This window comes from Hyla sarda, chromosome 1 (genome assembly GCF_029499605.1).
Source record: "Hyla sarda isolate aHylSar1 chromosome 1, aHylSar1.hap1, whole genome shotgun sequence".
In the NCBI taxonomy this organism is placed as follows: domain Eukaryota; kingdom Metazoa; phylum Chordata; class Amphibia; order Anura; family Hylidae; genus Hyla; species Hyla sarda.
Window position 1 is genome coordinate 185,157,514 of NC_079189.1, and position 7,184 is coordinate 185,164,697.

Consider the following 7,184-nt stretch of genomic DNA (forward strand, 5'->3'; position numbering starts at 1 on the left):
TTGGGGATGGAGGGTTTTCCAGTTTTTGCACTTTCGTTTTTTCTATTTTGCAGCAAAAAAATCCATATGATTGCTTATTTTTTGTGCCACCAATTTTTCTTTGTAATCAGTCATTTTACCCAGAAATCTATGGTGAAATGGGAAAAAAATCATTGTGCGACAAAATTGAAGAAAAAATGCAATTTTGTAACTTTTGTGGGCTTCCGTTTCTACGCAGTACATTTTTTGGTAAAATTACACCTTATCTTTATTCTGTAGGTCCATAGATTAAAATGATACCCTTCTTATATAGGTTTGATTTTGTCGTACTTCTGGAAAAAATCATAACTACATGCAAGAAAATGTATACGTTTAAAATTGTCATATTCTGACCCCTATAACTTTTTTTATTTTTGTGCTTATGGGGTGGTGATCTGAAGTTTTTAGCGGTACCATTTATATATTGATCAATCTTTTTGATCACTTTTTATTCATTTTTTCATGAAATAAAAAGTGACCAAAAATAAGCTATTTTGGACTTTGGAATTTTTTTTGCTCATACGCCATTGACCGTGCGGTTTACTTAACGATATATTTTTATAATTCGGACACGTCCGCAAGCGGCGATACTACATATGTTTATTTTTATTTACACATTTTTTTTTAAATTGGAAAAGGGGGGTGATTCAAACTTTATTTAGGGAAGGGGTTGAATGATCTTTATTCACTTTTTGTTCACTTATTGTTGCAATGTTATAGCTCCCATAGGAGCCTATAACACTGCACACACTGATCTTTTACATTGATCAGTGGTTTCTCATAGGAAGATATTGATCAATGATTCTGCCGCTTGACTGCTCATCTCAGTGATCGGTGATCGGACATCATGGAGGAAGGTAGGGACCCTCCTGCTGTCTTTACAGCTGTTCGGGAAGCCGCAATTTCACTGCGGACATTCCGAACAGCACCCTGAGATAACCGGCAGTGCTGTACTTTCACTTTAGAATGCAGAGTCTAAAGGGTTAATAGCGCGTGGCACTGCGATCAATGCCGTGCGCTATTAGCCACGGGTCACGGCCGTTGTTAGACAACGGCCGGGGCCGACCTGCTATGACACGGGGCCACAGCATGGCCCGCATTATAGACAGGGAGCGGGCTGAGGGCGTGTAGGTCCATCAGCCCATTTAGGCATTAAGGACTCAGACAATTTAATTTTTACGTTTTGTTTTTTCCTCCTTGCCATCTAAAAATCATAACTCTTTTATATTTTCATCCACAGACTAGCATGAGGGCTTGTTTTTTGCGCGACCAGTTGTCCTTTGTAATGACCTAACTCACTTTACCATAAAATGCATGGTGCAACCAAAAGAATACTATTTGTGTTGGGAAATTGATAAGAAAACTGCAATCAAGCAAGTTTTGAAGGTTTCGTTTTCATGCTGTACAATTTGCGGTAAAATAGATCTGATTTCTTTATTCTGTGGGTCAATACGATTAAAATGATACCCATTATTACATACTTTTCTATTATTATACTGCTTAAAAAAAATCTCAAACTTTTTAACCAAATTAGGGCGTTTAAAATCCCATTATTTTGCTGACCTATAACTTTTTCATTTTTCCGTATAAGCGGCAGTATGAAGGCAAATTTTTTGCACCGTGATCTTTTAGTTGTTTTTTATACCACATTTGCATATATAAAACTTTTAATACATTTTTTATCAATTTTATTTGGAATACAATATTAGAAAAAATCAGCAAATTTAGACTTTTTTTTTTACTTTTACGTTCACGCCGTTCACCGTACGGGATAAATAATCTTATATTTTAATAGTTAGGATATTTATGCACATGGTGATACCAAATCTGTTTATTTAAAAAAAAATGTTTACACTTTTTGGGGGTAAAATGGGGAAAAATGGACAGTTTACATTTTTATTGGGGGAGGAAATTTTTCAAATATTTTTACTTTTACTTTTTACTTTTATTTTTGCACTTTAATAGTCCCCATAGGGGACTATTTATAGCAATCATTTGATTGCTAATACTGTTCAGTGCTATGCATAGGACATAACACTGATCAGTGTTATCGGTCACCTTCTGCTCTGGTCTGCTTGATCTCAGACCAAAGCAGAAGACCCATGGAAGGCAGCAGAGGCAGGTGATGGGACCTCCGTCTGCTATTCTGGATGATCAAATTGCCGCGGCAGCGGTGCGGGCGATCCGATCATCCATTTTAGTGACCGCACTGCCGCAGATGCCGTGATCTGTATTGATCACGGCATCTGAGGGGTTAGTAGGGGACATCCGTGCGATCGTGGATGTCGGCCATTACCGGCGGATCCCTGGCTGCTATCAGCAGCCGGGACCTGCCTCGCATGACGCGAGCATCACTATGATGCTCGTGGTTGTGTATAGGATGTAAATGTATTTCCTTGTGTGTTAAGTACCAGCTCACCAGGACGTACATTTATGTCCTGCCTCATTAGGGGGTTAAATAAGTATGCTTTACAGTGCTATCACCGCCATACAGGAAGCACAAAAAAGCACAAAAATGTACAATAGTAAAGTAGCAGTGCTACAGAAAACATAACGCGTTCCTGCACTTTCAGATAACTTTTTAGGGTAAGCTGCTAGGGTGTGTGTACATGAGTAGTATAATTATTTCTGCCCATTAGATAACTTGTACATGGTATTTTCTCCAGATTTCTGCACTGCATGCTTTATCTGTTTTTTATCAGAGCTACTAAACTAGTACTTGGATTGCAGGATAAAACTTACCAGGAAAGGTTAAAGGGTCTTAACATGTATAGCTTGGAAGGAAGAAGAGACAGAGGGGATATGATATAAACTTTTAAATACATAAAGGGAATCAACCGGGTAAAGGAGGAGAGCATATTTAAAATAAGAAAAACTACCACAAGAGGACATAGTTTTAAATTAGAGGGTCAAATGTTTAAAGGAATACTAGGAAGTATTACTTTACTGAGAAAGTAGTGGATGCATGGAATAGCCTTCCTGCAGAAGTGGTTGCTGTAAATACATTGAAGGAGTTTAAGCATGCATGGGATAGGCATAAGGCTATCCTTCATTTAACATAGAGCCAGGGACTATTGATAGGATTCAGATTACTGGGCAGACTAGATGGGCCAAATGGTTCTTATCTGCTAACAAATCTATGTTTCTATCACTTGAATTGACTTGCTATTAGACATGACAGACTTGAGACTTTGAAATATCCCAAGCTGACTAGGGTTCTGCTAAAGTCCAATTTACTGACATCACTAGGGTATGAACTCACCAACTCTTGTGCAGGGAACACTTGCAGAATAGCGGAACTGATTTGATAAAAGATTTTCTTTAAACTTCCCTTGGAATCACTTCACAATTCTTCTGACTCCTTTCCACACTGCAGCTCACATGGAGCTCTGCACACAGCACACTAGCCTCGAGCCAGACTGAATAACTACTGCCCCCTACAGTATATACAGGGCAATTTGGGGGTTCTCATTGGGGAATCAGGGCCTCATGGTTACTCTGCATCATACCACCTTACAGATATCCTTAACATTTCTTTAAAGTACAGTACAACACAATATAAATGAACAGAATAAATATTACAATAAAAATGACAGCATCACCTGAGCAGCAGGGCCTAGGTCAGGCACCTGAAGCAATTTTTACCTGACAGAACGCACTTCAGTACTGGGTCACCATGTTTTAACAAAAAAAGATAGGGGACGCATCAGATATTAAACTGATAAGAACAAATACTACACTTAATCTTAGCCAAAAGGTAGAGAAGCAATGTGGACACACTTTTTGTTTTGTATTTCATAGTGATGAGCGGCATAGGCCATATTCGAATTTGCGATATTTCGTCATATATTCGCGAAATTCGCATATTCGTTATATAAATTTTTTTATGTGCATTTGCGAAAATGTATGCGCATATGCAAAAATTTATGCGCATATGCGAATTTTTGCGAATATTGAGCCCTCCCTTCTTTAATGGTATAGAAAACTAATGGGCTAGTGCATTAACTCTGTGATTTTTTGCCCATTGAAACCAATAGGCCCATTGTGGTCTATGGGGATCTAACAGTATGTAAAACTGTAAGATAAGCAGGAGGGTCTCGGCAGTACAGTGGATGGAATACCGTGCAGTGGCTCGATTCCCGGGGTGGGACGGAGTGTTACAGTATTGTGCTTAAACTTTACTTTGCTGGAAAAGCTGCTGAGTTGCCCATAGCAACCAATCAGATCTCTTCTTTCATTTTTCACAAGGCCTCTGCAACATGAAAGAAGCGATCTGATTGGTTGCTATGGGCAACTCAGAAACTTTTCCTCTGGACAGGTTTTGATAAATCTCCCTCTATGGGGCAGATTCATCAAAACCGATGTAGAGGAAGAGTGGTGCAATTGCCCATAGCAAACAATCAGATTGCTTCTTTCATTTTTAACAAGGCCTTTGAAAATGAAAGAAGCAATCTGATTGGTTGCTATGGGCAACTGGGCAACCTTTACCCTGCACAGGTATTGATAAATATCCCATTATGTTCCTTAACCTCCCATTCATTCATTCATACCCAGCCTTACAAATTACATCCAGTTTCAATTAACCCCAATACCCATATTTGGTACCCCATTAACCTAGTTCCCACGGTTCAAACACTCAATTAATTGCCAATTGACCTAGTTCCCACAGTTCAAAGGCTTTCTTAATTACCAATTAACCTACATTTGTCAATCAAGAGTAAAAAAGTTAAACCACAACACTGTAACACTCCATCCCACCCCGGGACTCGAACCACCACACTGTACTGCCAAGACCCTCCTGCTTATCGTACAGTTTTACATACCATGAGATCCCCATAGACAACAATTGGCCTATTGGTTTCAATGGGCAAAAAATCACAGAGTTAATGCACTAGTGCAGTGGTCTTCAATCTGCGGACCTCCAGATGTTGCAAAACTACAACTCCCAGCATGCTAGCCCATTAGTTCCCTATACCATTAAAGAAGGGAGGGCTCAATATTCGTGAATATGCGCATATGCGAAGAGCAAAGAGGGATGATCAATGATCACTGTGATGTGTACTGTGAACAAAAAAAAGTGAATATTCGTAATTGCGAATATATAGTGCTATATTCACAATATTCGCGAATTCGCAAATATGCAATATTCTCGATTAAAATTCAAATCGTGAATATTCGCTAGCAACACTAGTATTTCAATGTAAAAAATACTCATATTACATTTTCCCAGTCATATTGACCTGCAATAATTTGAACCAACAGTCATTTGAATCAACAGCCAGGACACACGGCTAATGCCAAACATCGCCGATCAGGCAGATGTCTGGTTTTAACCCTGTAGGCACCTAAAAGTGCCAAAATATGTTCCCAACTGCTCAGCAGAGCTGATTGGAACCATTGTCGGGAAATTGCGATGTAGGCTATTGTAGGCTATAGCACTGATGACACTGATCAATGCTTCTATGGAGCATTATTGATCAGTGTATACAATTTGAAGATGACATGTAATAGTCTCCTATAGGAACAAAAAAATTTTGAACAAATGGATATAAAAGTTAAAGCGCAACTGTCACGAATTTGTACCCCCATAAACTAATCGCAGGGTAACAGAGTTCTTTAGAATTACACTCCAGGTATACATTTTACTGCTTTCTAGCAGCTTTTATCAGGCTAAAAAATGCTTTTTAAGAAAGCCAGCAACAGCTGCCACGCCCATCTCCTGTATGTCATCGCTAGAACCGCTGTGTGATTGGTCCCGACATATAGGCCCCTTTATTTTCCTTATCTGTGGAGGCGAACATACAAATGTATAAATAAAACAGGTGCCCGTTCTCCTATTCTCCTATTTAGTTAAAGTGCAGTCATAGGGGGTTAGTTTGCATAGTGGCAGAGCATTACCCTGGGCACTGGGGCCGGGAGCGAGCGCTTGCTATGAAAATTAGCCGCCTGCCGCGCCGGTGATGTAATCACAGCATACTGGGGCAATCAGGAGAGAGCGCTTGTGACCCATAGCACATATAAAAGTTTGAATTTTCCATTTAAAAAAAATTATATAAAAATATATAAACAAATGTGGTATTGTCATGTGCGTAAATGTCCTTTTTAGATATAATGTTAATTTAACCACACGATCAATGGCATAAACGTTAAAAAAAAATACCAAAGTCATAAATTGGGAATTTTTGGTCGCTTCTCATACCAGAAAAAATGAATGAAAAGTGATTAAAAAGTCACATCAAAACTATAATTGTATCAATAAAAAGTTAAGACCTGTCACGATGCCGGCTGGCAGGAGGTGGATCCTCTGTGCCAGAGAGGGATTGGCGTGGACCGTGCTAGTGGACCGGTTCTAAGTCACTACTGGTTTTCACCAGAGCCCGCCGCAAAGCGGGATGGTCTTGCTGCGGCGGTAGTGACCAGGTCGTATCCACTAGCAACGGCTCAACCTCTCTGACTGCTGAAGATAGGCGCGGTACAAGGGAGTAGGCAGAAGCAAGGTCGGACGTAGCAGAAGGTCGGGGCAGGCAGCAAGGATCGTAGTCAGGGGCAACGGCAGGAGGTCTGGAACACAGGCTAGGAACACACAAGGAAACGCTTTCACTAGCACAATGGCAACAAGATCCGGCGAGGGAGTGCAGGGGAAGTGAGGTATACATAGGGAGTGCACAGGTGAACACACTGATTAGAACCACTTGCGCCAATCAGCGGCGCAGTGGCCCTTTAAATCGCAGAGACCCGGCGCGCGCGCGCCCTAGGGAGCGGGGCCGCGCGCGCCGGGACAGGACCGACGGAGAGCGAGTCAGGTACGGGAGCCGGGGTGCGCATCGCGAGCGGGCGCCACCCGCATCGCAAATCGCATCCCGGCTGGAGGCGGTATCGCAGCGCACCGGGTCAGTGGATCTGACCGGAGCGCTGCAGTAGCGAGAGTGTAGCGAGCGCTCCGGGGAGGAGCGGGGACCCGGAGCGCTCGGCGTAACAGTACCCCCCCCCTTGGGTCTCCCCCTCTTCTTAGAGCCTGAGAACCTGAGGAGCAGACTTTTGTCTAGGATATTGTCCTCAGGTTCCCAGGATCTCTCTTCAGGACCACAACCCTCCCAATCGACCAAAAAAAAAGTTTTCCCTCTGACCTTCTTGGAGGCCAGTATCTCCTTTACGGAGAAGATGTC

The 7,184-nt window shown here is 41.6% G+C and overlaps 1 pseudogene; it reads right to left on the reverse strand.

The window, feature by feature from the left end:
• Positions 1-3,683: 3,683 nt before the first annotated feature.
• LOC130342349 (U2 spliceosomal RNA) lies at positions 3,684-3,788 on the reverse strand (annotated as a pseudogene).
• Positions 3,789-7,184: the final 3,396 nt, after the last annotated feature.